Here is a 21,141-nt window from a genome sequence, read left to right as displayed (position 1 = left end):
CTTGAAAACAGCCCAGGCCAAGACAGACCACCCTCTGGGCCACAAAACATCATGTAACAAATGCAAAAGAAAAGGAATAATACAAATTATGCTTTCAGACTACAAGAGAACTAAACTAGAAATCAGTAATAAAAAGATAACTGGAAAATCCTATAAAACTGACAGATTAAACAATACATTTCTAAACAACACATGGCTCAAAGAATATGTTGGATTAAACGAACATTTTGGATTAAATGAAAATGAAAACATGAGTTCTCAAAATACATGAAATGTAGTGAAAACAGTGCTTAGAGGGAGATTTATAGCATTGAATGCATATATAAGAAAAGATGAAATATCTAAAATCTGTAATTTAAGCACCTACCATAAGAAAGAAGAAAAAAAGCAAATTAAAGCCAAAGTAAGCAGAAGAAAGAAAAATATGAGCAGAAACCAATGAAATTGAAAACAGGAAATCATCTATAGAGAAAAATCAATAAAACCAAAAACTTTGAAAGATCAATAAACAATAAACATCTAGGTAGGCCAATTACGAAAAAAGAGAGAAGATACAAATTACTAACACCAGAAAAGAAAGGGGCGCCATCACTACTGATCCCATGGACACCAAAAGGATAAGGGAATACTATGAATAACCGTATGCCTACAAATTTGAAAACCTACATGCAATGGACTAACTCTCCTTGAAAGACACAGTATATTACAATTTGCACAAGAGACAAATAATCTAAATAGGCCTATATCCATTAAATTGAAGTAATCATTAATAATCTCCTAAAACAGAAAGAACTGGGCCCAGATGGTTTCACTAAATTCTACCAAACATTTAAGGAAGACATTGTACCAGTTCTCTAATGTCTCTTCCAGAAAATAGAAATATGAAATACCTGCAACTAACATCATATTCCATGGTAAGAAACTAGATACTTTCCCCCTAAGATCAGGAACAACGCAAGGAAGCCCCCTCTTACCAATACTTTTCAGCATCATACTGGAAGTTCTAGCTAATGCAATCAGACCCCCCTCCCCCCGCCACCACAAAACAAAGTAAATAAAAGGTATACAGATTGGAAGAAATCTGTTTGTTGCCAGATGACATCACTGTCTAATCCCAAAGAATCAACAAAAAAACTCTGGTAACTATTAAATAATCATAGTAAGGTTTCAAGATACAAGGTCAACTGCTTTCCTATATAATAGCAATGAACAAATGAATGACTGGAACTTGAAATTAAAAATACACTACCACTTACCTTAGCATCAAAAAAACAAAAAACTTAGGTATAAATCTAACAAAATATGTACAAGGTCTATAGGAGGAAAGCTACGAAACTGATGAAAGATGTCACAAAGGATAAAACTAAATTAGTGAGATATTCCATGTTCATGAATAGGAAGGCTCAATACTGTTACAATGTCAATTCTTCTCAGCTGGATCTACAGATTCAACAAAATCCCAATCAAAATCTTGAATTATTTTGTGAATATTAACAATCTGATTATAAAGTTTATATGAAAAGGCAAAAGATCCAGAATAGCCAACACAATATGGAAGGAAAACACAAAATTGGAGGATTGACACAACCAGACTTCAAGACTTAATATAGGCTGGGCGCGGTGGCTCACGCCTGTAATCCCAGCATTTTGGGAGGCCAAAGCAGGTGGATCACAAGGTCAGGAGTTCAAGATCAGCCTGACCAACATAGTGAAAAAGTCCGTCTCTACTAAAACTACAAAAATTAGCGGGGCGTGGTAGTGTGCACCTGTAATCCCAGCTACTCAGGAGGCTGAAGCAGGAGAATCGCTTGAACCCAGGAGGCGGAGCTTGCAGTGAGCTGAGATCACACCACTGCACTCCAGCCTGGCCAACAGAGAGAGGCTCTGTCTCAAAACAAAACAAACAAACAAAAAAACTAATGTCTACACAAACACCTACGCATGGATGTTTATAGCAGCTTTATTTATTCATAATTGTCAAAAGTTGGAAGCAACCAAGATGTTCTTCATTCAAGAGATGAATGGATAAACTGTGGCACATCCATACAATGGAATATTATTTGTGCTAAAAGAAATGAGTTATCAAGCCACAAAAAGGCATAAGGAACCTTAAGTGCATGTTACTAAATGAAAGAAGTCAAAGGCTACATACTATAGGTTTCCAACTGTATGAGATTCTGGAAAAGGAAGTTATAGAGACAGAAAAAAGATGGGTGGTTGGTAGGGGTTTGCAGGGAGGGAGAGATGAACAGGTGAGCACAATATTTTTTTTCTTTTCTGTTCTTGAGAGAGGGTCTCACTCCACCACCCAGGCTGGAGTGCAGCGGTGCAATCACGGCTCAAAAAAGCCTCAATTTTCTGGGTTCAGATGATCCTCCCACCTCAGCCTCCCGAGTAGCTGGGGCGACAGGTGTGTGCCACCATCACCAGCTTATCTTTTTTGGTATTTTTTGTAGAGATGGGGTTTCACCATGTTGCCCAGGCTTGTCTCCAACTTCTGAACTCAAGAGATCCACCTGCCTTGGCCTCCCAAAGTGTTGGGATTATAGGCGTGAGCCACCATGTCCAGTCACAAGGAGATTTTTTAAGCAGTAAAGTTATTTTGTATGTTACTACAATGTTGGATACATGGCACGTACGTTTGCCAAAACCAGTGGAATTTACAACACCAAGTGTGAACCCTAATGTAAACACGTACTTTGAGTGATAATGATGTGTCTATGTTAGTTCATCAACTGCAGCAAATGTACCACACTGGTGCGGACAGTGGGGAAGCCTGCGGGTGTGAGGGGAGGGAGTATATAGGAATTGTCTGTACTCTCCACTCAACTTTTAATAAACCTAAAAAAGAGAGAGGGGCCAAGACTTTTATTCACATTCTAGGAGACAGTGGGAACAGCAGCTGTCCATGAGGACAATACTAGTCATGGTAGTTCATAGCTACCATATAACCACAGAAATTCCTTTCATGAAGGCTTAGAGCAAAAGAAGAAATAAAGATTATTCTGATGACAGACAAAACAAGGAGGAAAAGAAGCTTAAATCCAGTGATCCTGAATAACTATCAGCCAACAACAATGGCAAAAACTAAGCTGCCAAGTCTCATTCCAGAGTCAGGTCTTCAACTTGTAGGCCAGAGCTCCCAGAATGTGTCTAGGGATGAAATCATAATCATCATCACAGTCACATGATAGGTGAGCTCTATCAAGCCTAATAGCCTCTGTGCATCTCTCTGCCTTTGCTTCTCTCCGAGACTCTTCTCTTCTGTTGCTTGGAAAGAATTAGAAACCTTTTTTCAAAACAGCTTCACAGCTTCTCTCTAAGATTTGTTCTAGGAGCAGGGAAATAAAAAGTATGATTCAACAGTTCAGTGAAGATACTGAACAACGGGAATCATTAGCAAATCTATCAGAAAAGCTAATTCAGAGAGGGTAAAAAAGGGCAAGTTGCAAAGAAGGAAATTATTAAATGACATTTCAGTCCTGAAAACTCTGTTTAACTTGAGACTTTGTAATTCAGAATGGCCATCTCTGACTGTGTTGCTGCTGGGAAGATGAAATAAGAATGGGGTTGGGGACGTAAACACTCATCATCCTGGAGACACAATTACTATCTTTCTGCTTGGTTGTTTTATGAACCTGCCCTGGGCTTTCTAGTCTCAGCTCTCCTGACCAGTTGAGCTGGAGGAGAGCTGAGACTAGAAAGCCCAGGGTAGGTCCAACTGAACAACTTATCAGCTTTCCAAACAGATTGACAGTTGCTTCAGGCTGGAGGGATGTGAGAGAGGGAAAGGGGAAGTGACTGTTGATGTGCATGTTTTTTTTTTAGGAGGTGATAAAAATGATATGAAATATATAGATAGAGGTGATGACTGCACAACTCTATATTCTAAAAGCCATTGAAATGTATACTTTAAATAGGTGGCCTGTATGGTAGGTGAATCATATCTCAATAATGCTGTTATTAAGAAAACACTATTCAATATAAATGTCTATCAATTTGTGAAGTGAAAAATGGTAATCCTATTTGTTGGATCCATTTCATTTCCTTAATAATTAAGAGAATTGGTGAACATCTTTTCATTTGTTTACTAGCTCATTGTGTATCTTTTAGATGGTATACTAGTGTCTTATGTACATTTTAAAAACCTTTGGTATTTTAAGTTTTTTGTTGTTGTTGTTGTTATCTGTTTTTTAGATGGGGCCTCACTATGTTGCCCAGGCTTGCCTTGAACTCCTGGCCCTCAAGTGATCCTCCTGCCTCAGACTTCCCAGTAACTAGGACTACACGCACATGCTACCCTACCCAGCTTTGGTTACTTTAACTTTTCTCTTATGGATTATCCGAGCTCTCCGTAAATAAATACACTGGCTTCTATTTATAAAAAATAATTCTCAGAGCAAGTCTCTGTTTAAATAATTATTTAAACACAGAAAGCATCTTCCCTTTCTAAGTATATCTGAATGGCATCCTAGGAAGAACACTTAATCTTCTTTCCAGAAAGCTTCATTCAAATGCAGTCTTAAAATCTGTCCTAAGAAGGGGATATAACTAAGTACTCAGTCACACTCACTCTAATCATCATTTAATCTAATCTAAAATCACAGTCAATATATCCTATAGCCTGGTACCTGGAAAGAGTCCCTGATGACAAATAAGAAGACTTCTTCCATGGTTATAAGTGTCCCAAGTTTCTCTGAATTCCCATTTCTGATTCTGACATTGAGAAAAATGCCCAAATACACGTGTGTGTCTGTCTGTTTAAAATTATAGCTTTACTGAGATATAACTTACAATTCACCTATTTTATTTGTTTTTTTGTTTTTTTTTTTTTTGAAACGGAGTCTCGCTCTGTCGCCCAGGCTGGAGTGCAGTGGCTGGATCTCAGCTTACTGCAAGCTCCGCCTCCCGGGTTTACGCCATTCTCCTGCCTCAGCCTCCTGAGTAGCTTGGACTACGGGCGCCCGCCACCTCGCCCGGCTAGTTTTTTGTATTTTTTAGTGGAGATGGGGTTTCACCATATTAGCCAGGATGGTCTCGATCTCCTGACCTCGTGATCCGCCCGCCTCGGCCTCCCAAAGTGCTGGGATTACAGGCTTGAGCCACCGCGCCCGGCCCAATTCACCTATTTTAAAGTATACAATTCAAGAATTATTAGCATATCCACACAGTTGTGTAACCATCACCAAATAAATTTTACAACAACCATCACTACTGTCTAATTTCAGGCATTTTAATCTCCCCTAAATACTGTACCCATTAACAGTCACTCCCTTGTACTCTGTCCCACTCCCACCCTAGCCCCTAGGCAATCACTAATTACCTCTCCTGGACATTTCATATTATGAAATCATTTGGTAGGTGGCCTTCTGTGTCTGGCTTCTTTCACTCAGCATAACATTTTCAAGGTTTATCTATGCTTACTGCATATTTCAGGACCTCACTTCACCTCCCCCACCCCCAAAGAGACAAGGTCTCATTCTGTCACCCAGGCTGGAATTCAGTGGTGCAATCAAAGCTCACTGCAGCCTTGAACTCCTGGGCTCAAGCAATCTTCCCACCTCAGCATCCCTAGTAGCTGGGATTATAGGCATGAGTCACCCTGCCTGGCTTCATTCCTTTTTATGACTGAATAATATTCTATCATATGTTTATAACTGAACCATAGGTTCATATGAGAATTAAATAGTAGTTTTTATTTTATAGAAAATATACTGTGTGGAAAAGCAGCAATAATAAAAAGACTTGAGACAAATAGAATTATTTCCATTGTAAAGAAAAAGTAGGGCTTCAAAGACTAATTCTGAGTGGATTATCTATAGCTGAAATAGTGTCTTCACTTTTTCCTGAGGCTAAAAGATATGAAGAGTATTAGGGAACATCATTTTCTGCAAACCACAAAAATAAAATCCCAAAAAAGCACCACGTGGCTGTCTATAATTCTGGCATAGGAAATGTTCTGAGTAAAGCATTTGGTCTATCATATTTAGGCGGTTTAATAACCACTCTACCAGTCATTTAATCTGATGCTGAGATTAATCATTAAACAAGTTTGCAATATATTTAACATGAATTAAAGGGTAAATATTTTGTAAATACAGACTTCAATGGTTACATGTCTTATTTGTAGGAATTAGGCCCCCAAATCAACATAATTTCACTGTCCAATAAACTCCTAAAGGCTCCAAAGAACAAGGATAATATTAGTCCACATGCAAATCATGAACTTTAGGGGCAGATCTGAGAAAGATACTATTGAGGCCAAAGGCACTGGATCAGGCCAATAAAGCAAATGATAGTCTAAGAATTCAACAAGGAAAATAGCAAAGGCCTGCAATACAGACAGAGTATGAGGAAAGGAAAAGAAATAGCAATGAATTTTATTTTTTATTTTTTAATTTTTAGAGATGGGCTCTTGCTGTGTTGCCCTAGCTGGTCTCAAACTCCTGGGCTCAAGTGATCCTCCTACCTTGGCCTCCCAAAGTGCTGAGACTACAGGCGTGAGCCATCATGCCTGGCAAACTGTGAAATATTCCTATGTATCACAGCTTCATGAAAAATTTTCTCGAAACAACAATTCAAACCAGGATTACATGGCCACAGCACAGTGAGGTTCATAACAGGTCAAAAAAGAAAGAGAAATTAACCTGATATTCATTAAAGACACAGCAATAGACAGACAGAGCCTTCCTATCTGGAGTAAGTAGTAAGTGAACAAGGAATCTGGCATTAGCTTTTTTTTTTTTTTTTTTTTTTTTTTGAGATGGAGATGGGTTCTTGCTGTGATGCCCAGGTTAGAGTGCAGTGGCATGCAGCTTACTGCAGCCTCAACCTTCTGGGCTCAAGTGAGTCTCCTAACTGAGCCTCCCAAGTAGCTGGGACCACAGGTGTATGCCACCCTATGCCCAGCTAATTAAAAAAAAAATTTTTTTTTTTGTAGATACGGGATCTCAGTATTTACACAGAGTGGTCTCAAACTTCTGGCCTCAAATGATTCTCCTGCCTCGGCCTCCCAAATTGTTGGGATTATGGGCATGAGCCACTGCACCCAGCCTAGTTTTTCTTTCTTTTTTTTAAATTGTGCTAAAAAGAATACAACATAAAAGTTTACCATCTTAACCATATTTACATGTACAGTTCAGTAGAACTGTATGTATGTAACAAATCTCAAGCTCTATACTCATTAAACAACTCCTCTTTCCCTCTCTCCCCAGTGCCTGGTCACCACCATTCCACTTTCTATGAATTTGACTACTTTAGATAACCTCATATAAGCAGAATCATATACTATTGATATCATCTTTTAACATGCTTTGAAAGAAGAGATGCATAACTAGATAGCATGCACACAAAGACATTCACAGACATGGCATAAAATCAGAATAATATTCAACTCTAGAGGAAAGTAGTTAGGTCTGATGGGAGAATATAACCTCTTGATCTGTCATGACCAGAATGAGAATGGAGATTCCCTTAAAAAGCCAGCCAAATAACTCAACGAGAGGATAGGGCTCATGCCATCAGGCCTAGTGAGCCTCAGAAAGCACACAGCTTCCATAAGAATACTTCGCTCCCTAATTCAGTAATTCCCAATGATTCAATCGCATTGCCTTGAATGCACCAGTGACATCCAGAGTTCAGCAATGAGTTACCACCCCAAAAAAAGTGAGTAAGCCACTCTTTACTAGGTCCTCATTCCTTCCTCCCATCACACTGAAACCCAGGATTAATTTTGGCTGTTTACAGGGTGGCTGGTGGCTCCTGGATCCCTGCAGTCAAGCTGAGATGCTCCTGTGTGGGTAGAGAAAGAGGGTGAGACCCGTTTTTATCACCATGCTGTAGACTTGCCCTCCCTCCTTCAATACATATGTCCTAATGAAGCAATTACCTGCACTTACACTAATGATGTAATTGGGAGAAGTAATTATGAAAGCAGAACATCCATTTTCAAATAAATGAATATCATTACTTTTATTCCACCCACAAACATTATTTAGGACAAAAACAAATAAGCTCACAAGAACACATGCTACTGAAAGATTACTAGGAACAGTATTCCAAAAAACGTAGTGTTCAGGAAAAACGGGGAGAAAAAAACCCTAAAATACAAACATCTAGCATTCGCTCCCACCAGGCAGGGATTTCCTCAAAGCCTCTACGTCTGACAAAAGACATGCAGGTGGATAAGAGTATTAAGAATTCCTCTACCTCCACTAACACATTCCCCACAACCTGACACTGCCAATATTTAATCCCAGCAACAGAGGACACTGGCTTAGGCAGGTCCCTAGGTGAAGTCAGGAAAACTGTCAGCCTCTCATCATTATGCAATGCAGCTGCTTAAGGGGGCGCCTCAGCAGCATAAGAATGGGCAAAGAGAGGGGTGAAGGTAAGGAAAAGGACTGAGGGAGAAAAAGGTGAGAGAGAAAGATAAAGAGAGCGACTGACTCAAACACTAAATGGCTCTCACCAATCACTTGTCTTAAATTGCTGAGACTCCCGCAGCTTTTATTGTTTGGTGGAAGCACAAGCGAGTGGAATTGGACCAGAGGGTCTTGGGCTTGTCAGCAGCAGGAGGGAAACGACCTTTATTGCTGCAAAGAGGATGCAGTTTCAAAAGCCTAAAATCTGCAATGAAGGGAAATGGAAATGTGGTGAACGTGGGTTTGACTGGCAGCTTTCCTCATCTGTCGATCACAGGGTAATAAACACTGGGAGATGGCAGAAATGAAGATAAATGCTTTCAGCGGCACCAGTCCCCACCCTCCCCTCCTCTTCCGCCCCCACTCAGCACATGACAAGAGAGTTAAAGCAAGAAAATAAATCAGCTTCTTAACCAACTCTTTTGTTAAAACTTTCCTTACAGGCCACCTACACGTGAATTATTGCTCTATGAGCCTACATTCACATTAGGGGGCCCAGCTTCTACAGGGTGAAAAGCTCCTGTCAAATCAGCACCTGTACATTTCAGGGTACAGCATTACAGCTGAGTCAGTTGGGGCCAACATGCAAGAAAGAGGACAGGCCTGCTCCCAGCGAAGAAAGGTGAAGAACTCCCAAGCCTGTTGAACTCTCTAATTCAAAGCCTGGTTCACTCAAATTAAGGACAGCATGGTGTCAGTTCACTGCAATCACTGCCACATTACCATTATCTAGCGACAGAGAGGCTAAGCTCCAAGGGCTAACAAAGCCCCCAGAACTTGGTGGTCAAAGGTGAGGTTACATTGGAAAGTGGACTCCTAAATACAACACTCAGTCCAACTTCACATTCACCTTGGAAGGCGGGAAAAACTTGACAGCTGACAATCTTGAGGGTGTTCCACAACTAGGCTCAAGGAAAATGTTAGTTTTGAGATTTATGGCATCAAGATAAAGCATCTGACTGACTTGGTTACTGTAACGGAACTGAGGCTTTTTTGAGTAAGGTAAAAATATTAGTGATTCTTAATGTATTTGGTGGTGACAGTTGCTTATAAGAAGATGGGCTGGGCCAGGTGCAGTGGCTCATACCTGTAATCCCACCATTTTGGGAGGCTGAGGCAGGCAGATCACCTGAAGTCAGGAGTTCAAGACCAGCCTGGCCAACACAGTAAAACCCTATCTCTACTAAAAATACAAAAAATGAACCAGGTGTGGTGGCGCACATCTATAATCCCAGCTACTTGGGAGGCTGAGGCATGAAAATCACTTGAGCCATGGAGGTGGAGGTTGCAGTGAGTCGAGATTGCGCCACTGCACTCTAGCCTGGGCGACAGGGCAAGACTCCGTTGCAAAAAAAAAAGAAAAAAGACATTCTGCCCTACTGGCTCTGCCATGCTGTTTTCCTTTAGATCCTAAAGTGGAAAAAAGATTTCAGACCCTTGTTCTGAAGTGCAGGAACCCACTAATGGAAAATCAGGAGCAAAAATAAGTGGGAGAGAGCATGGTCAATGGGTCTGTCTCACAGCATAAACTACTCTGAAACTCGAGTAGTCCCCAGAACCAGGCATATGCTGTGGAATCTGAGGAGAACAGCACTTGTCATAAAAAGATAGCTAATTTGAAATAGCTTCTAATTAAAATCCAGTGTTCAAACATTAACGCCAGGCACACAGTGGAAAAGCAATATTCGCAAGCCATATATTGAGACGCTGCTAAAAGGACGCACCTGGAACACAGCCATCCAGATGAGCCTTTTCAGTCTTGAAGCCTGTTTAAAACCCCACCTCCTCCCAGAAGCTTTTCTGAATTAGAGAGAAGTCCCTGCCTACACACTATTAGCTGTTTTTCATAACACAAAACTTTGTCATCTATTAGGTTACCTGACTACAAGTACATAAGTTTCCTCTGAGTTCAAGCGTTTTTGTCTCTGTGTACACTGAGCCATCGATTTTCCATTGGTACTGTATGATTTTTCCTTCTTCCTGAGATGGTGAACTCCTTGAGAGAAGGGATCAACTTTTCCTTCATATATATTTTTTAAGTTTTTCACTTTTTAAGCGACAAGATCTTGCTCTGTCGCCCAGGCTGGAGTGCTGTGGCATGGTAACAGCTCACTACAGCCTTGAATTCATGGCCTCAAGTGATCCTCCCACCTCAGCCTCCTGAGTAGCTGGGACTAAAAGCTTGAGCCACCATGCCCAGCCCCTCACATTTTAGATACTGTGCAGCCATGGGACTTAGAATATTGCCATCCATAAACATGAAATACACAAGGAATGTTACCATTGGCCTTATAAACTGCTCCTTCTGCAAGTTCGATAACAGGTCCTAGATGGCTTTTACTACCTACACGTATTAGAGGGACTGGCTGAATTATACAGAACCAAATCATAATTTAAAGGAGTTTTTAGTATGGTATACCCATCCAGGAACAGGACGAAGCAACTATATTTTGCAAAAAGAGTTTGTGTTTCATTATAAATAAATTTAAATATCCATCGGGAAGAAAACAGGTGACCAAATTATGTTCAACTACACTATGGAACACCAAGCAGCCACTACTAAGAATAAAGCAGATCTAGATACACGAACAGACAGAAATCCTGGATATTGTTCTGTATGATCCCATCCCCACTACAAAACAAAATGATGAAAACTATACAGATGTATAAATATACATATGTTTTTGATTACACATAGAAAAAAAACTTGGAAAGACATGCTACAAACCAAACTTTGGGGAATGGGATTGCAAGAGTGGGAAGACAAATTTGAACATTTTACTGTATATATTTTGGTATTACTTGAATTATTTACAGTGAAACTATATTACTTTATAAATTTTAAAAGGGGGTCAGAGACACTGACACTTATAACAATTAAAAATTTATATCCGGCCGGGCGCGGTGGCTCAAGCCTGTAATCCCAGCACTTTGGGAGGCCGAGACGGGCGGATCACGAGGTCAGGAGATCGAGACCATCCTGGCGAACACGGTGAAACCCCGTCTCTACTAAAAAAATACAAAAAACTAGCCGGGCGAGGTGGCGGGCGCCTGTAGTCCCAGCTACACAGGAGGCTGAGGCAGGAGAATGGCGGGAACCCGGGAGGCGGAGCTTGCAGTGAGCTGAGATCCGGCCACTGCGCTCCAGCCCTGGCGACAGAGCGAGACTCCGTCTCAAAAAAAAAAAAAAAAAAAAAAAAAATTTATATCCTAGATTGGGAGACTGAGGCAGGTGGACCACCTGAGGTCAGGAGTTCGAGATCAGCCTGGCCAACATGGTGAAACCCCATATCTACTAAAAATACAAAAAGTAGCAGGGTATGGTGGCGTGCGCCTGTAATCCCAGCTACTTGGGAGGCTGAGGCAAGAGAATTGCTGAGACCCAGGAGATGGATGTTGCAATTAGCTGAGATATGCCACTGCACTCCAGCCTGGGCGATACAGCCAGACTCCATCCACCTCCCCCTTGCCCCTCCACCCCCCAAAATACACACACACACACACACACACACACACACACACACACACACACATATCCTAGAATACCACAGAGGAGTAAAACAAAATTATACATTTTACTATTTAATCTCCAATGTATTCGACATATACATTTACTTATTCCATGAAGCTAAAGAGTTGAAGGACTTCAGAAAAATTCCTTGGTCCTGGGTTTACCAGTGAAGTTCAGGAGCCTCACCTTCCCTCTTTTCACTGAGTGCCAGTCAGAATAACACCCTGAGATGCCTTTCATATATTTAAGAAGTAAGAGTGTTATGGCTTTAGTAGCCAAAAAACTCTGTGCTATATAACTGAAGATGAGCCAGAACAATTCCATCTCTGTGTAAACATCTTAGAGAAAACACCACATGTGTACAGAATTTCAGGGCACATTATAAGAGTGAAAAATCTAGAAAGTTAAATGTTCATCAATAGGGAACAGACAACAAGACATATGAATGACTATTAGAATACTATGTAACAACAGAAATAAATCAAATCAATCAAACTATAAAAACATGGACTTATAATACCGAATTTTGAAAGTTATATGATGATCCATATGCATATGACCCCATTTATATAAACACGCTCTTTTTTTTTTTTTTTTTTTTTTGAGACAGAGTCTCGCTCTGTCGCCCAGGCTGGAGTATAGTGGTGCGATCTCGGCTCACTGCAACCTCCACTTCCCGGGTTCCCACCATTCTCCTGGCTCAGCCTCCCAAGCAGCTGGGACTACAGGCACGCATCACCACGCCCAGCTAATTTTATGTTTAGTAGAGATGGGGTTTCACCATGTTAGCCAGGATGGTCTCGATCTCCTGACGTCGTGATCCACCTGCCTCGGCTTCCCAAAGTGCTGGGATTACAGGCGTGAGCCACCGCACCCGGCATAAACACAACTCTTAAAATACAAAAACTCTATTTTACTAATATATTAAGCTATAAAAGATAAAGTACAACCATATAAACCAAAGTCATAAGAGCGGCTGCCTCTCTGTGAAGTGGGAAAGATAATCAAAGGGGTCAAAGGAACTTCAACTTTATTTGAAATGTTTCATTTTCAAAAATCTGTTGGGAGGCCAGGCATGGTGACTCACACCTGTAATCCCAACATTTTGAGAGGCCAGGGTGGGAAGATCGCGGGAGGCCAGGAGTGCAAGGCCCAGCTGGGCAACATAGTGAGACCTCATCTCAAAAATAAATAAATTAATTAATTAAATAAGAAACAATTAGGTCCAGGAGTGGTGGTGCACACCTATAATCCCAGCACTTTGGGAGGCTGAGCTACGAATATCCCTTGAGCTCAGGAGCTCGAGACCAGCCTCTGCAACCTAGTGAGACCTTATCGCTACAAAAAATAAAAAAATTAGCCAAGCATGATGGTACATGCCTATAGTCCCAGCTATTTAGGAGGCTGAGGTGGGAGGATCTCTTGAGCCTGAAAGGTCAAGGCTGCAGTGAGCTGTGATCCTGCTACTGCACTCCAGCCTGGGTGACAGAGGAAGACCCTGACTCGAAAAATGAAACACAATAAATTTGTTGAGACAAATAGGGCAAAACAACTCAATTTGTTGAGGCAAATAGGGCAAAATGTCAATACTGTTAAATTTTGGTTGTGGAAGCACAAATGCATGTCATATATATGCCTGCATAGATACTACTTTAAAATTTCTGGGCATATGTTTGCAAGTATTTTAAAATTTCTCACAATAGGAAAGAAGGAAGCAAACGAAAGCAAACAACTGGGAATACAAAGGAAAGAAGAACATTTACGTGCTTTCCCACAATCTTAAACCTTGACCAAGGGGGAGGTCATAATCAGCTAAAGTTAAATACTTGGGGATGTGGAGTCCCACTAAATTCCAGAGGCAGGCAGAAAGTCTACATTCTGTTTATTTGGAATTCCTGACATAAAAGATTATGCCCACAGAAACATGTCCTGAGTCTTGATGAATCAAGTTCATACCACGTAAAGCCTGAGCTACTGCACTGGTGAAACCATTCTGCAGGCAGCTACTGAGTGACATATGGTCACATAAACTTTGTACCCCACAAAGGCAGAGACTCTAAAGCCACAGGATTCCTGAGTTCAAACTAGGAACAGTGGGTCTGCACAGATGAAACATGCAAACACATGCCCAGGCCCAAGCTTTTCTCTTCAATGTCATCTTGACGCCATATAACATCTTACCCTGAAAACAAGAAAGACTTAATTTTAAGTCTCATACTGCCCCCACTATCTAGACTCCTTCCTTCCTGCCCTAGTCAATGTTTACTAAAATCTCCTTCATCCCTCATAATTTTAACATCAGGTTAGATAAATGTCTGAAAGGCCTGTGGCAAATTTCTAGCTTTTACAAGAGATATCTGACAAAGGAGATTAAAACGTATTTTGGTGTTTTCCTTTCTGTCAGAGCTGCATGCACCTCCCAGAAAACCCTGGACCTGCTATCACAAGTTAGGGGTGCACGTAAACAAGTGAGCACGGTGGTATAAGCGCACACCTTTTTAAGACCAACTGTGTTGCTGGTCATCATAAAGAATACACAAAAACATGCAAGCTCCTCTATATATTCCTTGGGGTATGGGAAACCAGGAAATAATTTTGCAGTTAACACTAAGCGCCAGGCCCTTGTCTCATACAAAACCATCTATCTTCCTTTTTACTCCCCTCCCATCTTCAATGCCAGATTGTTTTTAAAAGCAGATTTTTGATTGTCACTCAAGTGCTCTAAAGTTTCAGTGGCTCCTCGCTGACTACACTGAGGTAGACTCCTTGGTCTTCAAGGCCCTCCTCGATCTGGACCTGTCTGTCATCTACCCCTCTGTGCTTGTCTCCCACTGCTCTCCATTCCCATCACTTTGTACATCCCTACATTTAAACCTTCTGCTCATACTGCCCCCACTATCTAGACTCCTTCCTGCCTGCCCTAGTCAAGGTTTACTAAAATCCCCTTCATCCCTCATCTCCCCATTGAAGGACTTTCTCAAATAATCCACTCCCCTCTGCTTTGTTTTGAGACAGGGTATCACTCTGTCGCCCAGGCTGGAGTACAGTGGTGCGATCCCAGCTCACTACAACCTCTGTCTCCCGGGTTCAAGTGATTCTCCTGCCTCAGAACTCCCAAGTAGCTGGGATTACAGGTGTGCACCACCATGCCCGGCTAATTTTTGTATTTTTAGTAGAGATGGGGTTTCACTATATTGGCCAGGCAGGTTTCAAACTCCTGGCCTCAAGTGATCTACCTACCTTGGCCTCCCAAAATTCTGGGATTACAGGCGTGAGACACCACGTCCAGCCAATAATCCCCTTTTCTAAGAAGTCTTTTCTGATCTCACTAACCTGATATCATCTCCTCTTCAGAAGCCCCGTGGCACTTTGTTTCTCTCTTATTCTGTTACAGTTCTTCTGCTCAATCCCCTGCCCTCCACAGGATGCTCTACCATTATCCATTTCGCTTGAGGATGGGTTTAAAATTCAGCCCACCAGGGGCCAACTCAAAATCTACAAGCCAAGTATACCTGTTCCATTCCCACTCAACACTTTCCCTGAATCGGAATCCCCATAGTACATTATTAGTAAGTGCCTCTGGCAGCAAGAACACACACAGTTTCTTCATCTTTACAGGAAATATTGTGACGCTCTGCTGTAGAAGGTATGCGGTAATTCCATATTAAATAAAGAAACAAAGGGCTACTTGAATATATCTGACTCGGGCTATTCGACTGTCAGCTCCTTAAGAGTAGGGACTCCTTAAATCCCTCTGAGTACCGCTGAATCCTTGCACTTAACTAAAGAGTACCTTGCACAAAGCACAGAGTTACAACCCAATTTGTTAACTAGGACTCAAAGTACCTTTGGCTTTGAGAAAATACCCACTCAATCATCAGAATGGCACTTCCAAAATTCCTAAAAACCTTGTTGTCTGATTTCTGCAACTCCAGGAAAGCACCCAACTTCTGGAAGTCTATCTAGCACAGGACTCAGGGCACTAAGAAATTGATGGTTTCGTGCCGGGGAAATATAACTGCAGCCAAAACAAAGCCAGGGTGGGCAGGCTTCCCTCTGCAGCTTGGGAAAATGTAAAAAAAAAAAAAAAGAAAAAGAAAAAGAAAAAGAAGCCTGCTCTGGCCTGTGGAAGATCCAAGTGGGTGCAGGCCTTCTCTTTTGTTAGCCTCTGCAAGGCTCTTGCCTTGGGGCCAACAGGATTAGCACAGCCATTTCATGCTCTGAAAAGTCATAAAAGGAGAGATAGGGAGCTTTTCACTCTAGGAAATGCCTAGTAGTCAGAGATGGTTTTGTTTCTGTTCAAAAGATAAGTGGGGATGCTGAGGTTAAAAAGCAAAAATTCCAACAATGGTTAATGAAAGGTTTGGAAACAATGTACAGAATTAGGCAATGGGATAAACTCCAAGAAGAGAAGAGCAGGTGCCAGAGAATCAGCACTAGATGTTTTCATGCATTCAAAAATTTCCATGTATTTAAAATGTCATCAGGATGCCCTGTGAGCAGACTTGATGCAGCAATTAGAGAATGCAGGCTTATCCCTCTTGGCACAAAATACTCACAAATAAGCTCCTAGTATAAAAGTCAAAACAAAGTGGAAAGAAAAGCTTTACCAAAAGAGTTGAGCAGTTGCTGCATTTCCCTGGATTTAATAATTAACTATGCACCTTCCTGAGATGGTCTAAACTAAACTCAAATACTGTATTCAAAGGCAGAGAGCTCCCAGGACCCAATTTAGGTTTTGTACCTTGGGTTTACAGATAGGCTTCAGGTGGTTCAAGAAACCCCTGAAATAGCAAATAAAATTGTGCATGTGTGCATGAGTCTGTTATTATATTAATGTTTTTCATTTTCTATATTTTATGATGCTTTGACATCTTGGGGCTTTGCCGATAAGCAACTGTACCTCCCAGGGTTAGTTAATTCCTGGAGATGGCTGCAAACCAACCAATCCGGAGTCCATACCTTAACTACCTCCTTTATTAAACGCCAAGACAAGGCCGGGCGAAGTGGCTCACGCCTGCAATCCCAGTACTTTGGGAGGCTGAGGCGGGCGGATCATCCTGGCCAACAGGATGAAATCCCATCTCTACTAAAAACACAAAAATCAGCTGGGCATGGCGGCAGGTGCCTGTAATCCCAGCTACGCAGGAGGCTGAGGCAGGAGAATCACTTGAACCCGGGAGGCGGAGGTTGCAGTGAGCTAAGATAGTGCCACTGCACTCCAGCCTGGCTAGAGTGAGATTCCCTCTCAAAAAATAAAAATAAAAAATAAAATCAACACCAAGACAATATTCCCCAGCCCTAAATCACCTCAGGGCCAAGTATGGACAACTAGTGCCCATACCTACAGCCCAGAGCCTGCCAAAATTATTCAAACTGATCCAATCCTAAACTTTCTTAGCCTCACCCACCCCTTCCCCTAGAAACCCCAATAAAGGCTCATGTTCCTCCCATGCCCTCCTTCTGCCTCCTGACTCCCTGGTACTTCCCCATGTGGCCTTGTGTTGTGTGGCATGGCACATGCCCATCTCTTAGGAACTGTAAGGAACAAACTATCCTTTCAACGGCAATCATCTCTTCATCTTTTGTCCTTACCATACTGGAATAAAAACAAAATCCTGGGCACACGTTACTATAGTTATGTGTACATATTTTCTTCTGAGTATAGGGTCTAAGTTTTTACCACACTTTCTCAGAGAGTTCACTGTTCTCTAAAGATTAAAAACTAGTAACATAAACGTTTCAGGTAACTTTGGGGCTCAACAGGCTAAGATATATCACAGAGGATGCCTCTCTAAGGAGCATGCAAAGCCAGGTGGTTATTCTTAGAGAGTGCAAAGAGAAAAAGTGGAGATTGCATAGGGCTTCATTTACTTTTGGTTTTTCCTGGCTCTTTGCAGTGTAAGGGATCATCAGGCAAGGAGGTAGAAAGGAAAAAGGCTCATCCATCCCCAAAACAGTGATACCAATGATGAATTAGCATTTCTCATAGATAACACAGAACTTCTGAAATGTATACATACAATCTTGCTTAAACATTCACAGAAATTGTGCAACTGTCCATGCTATGTTCTATAAAAAACAACTAGCATGCTGTGCCAACCAGCGACAGTATCAGCAGCAAAGAGATAAAGCCTTGGCCTTCAACCTCACTAAGGCTGACAAAGATACACAGATTTGGGATCTAGACTAAAGTAGAGTCTTGAGACATGCCTAGAATAAAGAATAGTGATCTCAAAACAGAAAGCTTTTTGATGGCTGAGTGAGAACTGAATATTAAACAGATATTTATCAAACAGCACTGTGGAGGATGTATACAAAATGGTAATAAGATGTACTTCTTGCTTGGTTGCAGCCTACAATCCAGTTGGGGAGATAAGACTTCCATCAAAAGCATTATAAATGAGGCCAGGCGTGGTGGCACACGCCTGTAGTCCCAGCTACTCAGGAGGCAGAGGCAGACGAATCACTTGAAGCCAAGAGGCAGAGGTTGCAGTGAGCCAAGATCGCGCCACTGCACTCCAGCCTGGGCAACCGAGCAAGACTCTGTCTCAAAAAAAAAAAAAGCATAACAAATGAGAAAAGGCAATGTGAGTATCTAATGAGGGGACCAACCACAGCCACAGCCATTTAGGAAGGGGCCACTGGGCACCAATGGCCACCTGAGAAGGAGCAGGAAACTTACAGAGTACAGAGGAGCTAGGGCTTGAAGCATGTGGAAAGGAGAACAGTTCAGGATAGAAAGAGGTTACTGCTCAAAGTGGATTCAGGGGTCAAGGGCTAATACCAGTTCACTGGGAAGCAAAGGCTTATATAAAGAATAATAGAGATCAGGTTGAAAAAAGATAAGGAACTTGTCATCTGTGTGGCAGGAAAGAGAAATCTTTTGACGTTTTTGAGTAAGGAAATTACACAGTGGATAGCTTTCAAATTTTTTTTATCAAAGTACTACCTACCCATAATTTTTAAAGTTAAAAAGTATTCAAGGCTAATAAAGTTAGATTGCAGCCTCCAGCCCCATGACCCACCCTCCTTGATTTCTGTTCTCCAGAGGCAATCACTTTTCAAACCTTTTTTGTTTATCTTCTGATAATTAACCATCATATTTCTAAAATTACTTTTTTTTTTTTTTTTTTTTGAGACGGAGTCTTACGCTGTTGCCCAGGCTGGAGTGCAGTGGCGCGATCTCGGCTCACTGCAAGCTCCGCCTCCCGGGTTCCCGCCATTCTCCTGCCTCAGCCTCCTGAGTAGCTGGGACTACAGGCGCCCGCCACCGCGCCCGGCTAATTTTTTGTATTTTTAGTAGAGACGGGGTTTCACTGTGGTCTCGATCTCCTGACCTTGTGATCCGCCCGCCTCGGCCTCCCAAAGTGCTGGGATTACAGGCTTGAGCCACCGCGCCCGGCCTTTTTTTTTTTTTTTAAGATGGAGTCTCGCTCTGTCGCCAGGCTGGAGTGCAGTGGCGCAATCTTGGCTCACTGCAACCTCTGCCTCCCTGCAACATCTGCCTCCCGGGTTCATGAGATTCTCCTGCCTCAGCCTCCTAAATAGCTGGGACTAAAGGCACGCGCCACCACACCAGGCTAATTTTTGTATTTTTAGTAGAGTAGGGGTTTCACCATGTTGGCAAGGCTGGTCTCAAACTCCTGACCTCAAGTGATCTGCCCACCTTAGCCTCCCAAAGTATTGGGATTACAAGTGTGAGCCACTGCACTAGGCCTATTACTGATTTTTTCAATTTCCGCTGTTATCTACTGATTTCCTATGATGGGAGATGATTTATTCCTAGCCTCTTTTCTCTCCCATCCTTCCAAAATAATTACATCCCATGTTTGGGTTAATGTAAATTATTTACAGTATTATGACTATATAAATATTCACAAACACAGGTATAGTATAATAAATTCGTATTTCCTTTCATATGCAATTTTGTTTCTTCTAGAAGAGAAATGATCTTGTCATCACTTACTAGTCATCACTTGCTTTTGCCCATTCTCTTTTTACAATGAATATATACTTTTGTCTAAATCCTTTACTGTTACTGTTACTCTTTTTTTTTTGGCAGGGGAACAGAGTCTCACTCTGTTGCCCAGGCTAGAGTGCACTGGCATGATCTCAGCTCACTGCAACGTCTGCCTCCTGGGTTCAAGCGATTCTCCTGCCTCAGCCTCCCAAGTAGCACACCACCATACCCGGCTAATTTTTGTAGTTTTAGTAGAGATGGGATTTCACCATGTCGGCTAGGCTGGTCTCAAACTCCTGACCTCAAGTGATCCGCCTGCCTTGGCCTCCCAAAGTGGTAGGATTACAGGCATGAGCCACTGTGCCTGGCCCCTTTACTGTTAATTTAGAAGACATTTGGGAGAGAATGGAGATAAACACACATGCATTCTTTCATGTTTACCAGAAGTCTAGGGCCACATACTGGCAAGTATTTCTCGTGTGGGAAGATTATAAGCAGGGAACAACCAGTCAGGAAACTGCTATGAAAGCATAATGGCCTCAATCAGGGTTAGAATAGTGAGAAGAGATCCTGAAATCTTCAGTTTACTTAGGAAAACACGGTTGCTATTCTTCCAGGGCATAGGATGGTGACAGGTATAGTGGAAACCCTCATACATTTGTTGAATGAAGGAATGGCCAAACAACAGCTGCCTTCTCTGAGTGGTTCTGTGAATTATAATAGCAATGAATGATAAAGAATATGCAGCAAGCAGTGCGTGGTGGGACCAATCACTAATACAAAAAAAAGTGGGATGGGGTGGCGGGCATGGTGGCTCACACTGGTAGTCCCAAGCACCTTAGGAGGTGCCAAGGCAGGAGGATGGCTTGAGCCCAGGAGTTTGATAACAGCCTGGGCAATATAGTGAGACCTCGTCTCTTAAAAAAAAGAAAAAAGAAGATGAGGAAGGAGGCCCAAGCATTACTCTTGGCTCAATGTAACTCTGAACTCCTGAGCTTATGGAATCCTCCCACCTTAGCCTCCTAGTAGCCCAAGCATCACTCTTAAAGAAAAGAAAGGTCAGGCACAGTGGCTTAAGCCTGTAATCCCAGCACTTTGGGCGGCCGAAGTGGGTGGATCACCTGAGGTCAGGAGTTCGAGACCAGCCTGGCCAACATGGCAAAACCCCGTTTCAACTAAAAACACAAAATTAGCTGAGTGTGGTGGTCTATGCCTGTAATCCCAGCTACTCGGGAGGCTGAGGC

At 42.0% G+C, this 21,141-nt stretch overlaps 1 protein-coding gene across 39 annotated transcripts in view; it reads right to left on the bottom strand.

Moving 5' to 3' along the window:
• Positions 1 to 21,141, bottom strand: part of AMBRA1 (autophagy and beclin 1 regulator 1) — a 199,038-nt gene that overhangs the window by 52,934 nt on the left and 124,963 nt on the right. The gene's annotated exons all lie outside the window — the stretch shown is intronic.

The sequence above is a fragment of the Macaca mulatta genome, chromosome 14, assembly GCF_049350105.2.
Source record: "Macaca mulatta isolate MMU2019108-1 chromosome 14, T2T-MMU8v2.0, whole genome shotgun sequence".
Lineage (NCBI taxonomy): Eukaryota > Metazoa > Chordata > Mammalia > Primates > Cercopithecidae > Macaca > Macaca mulatta.
The sequence above is the reverse complement of the archived record's forward strand: the minus strand, read 5'-3'. Positions and strand labels throughout refer to the sequence as shown.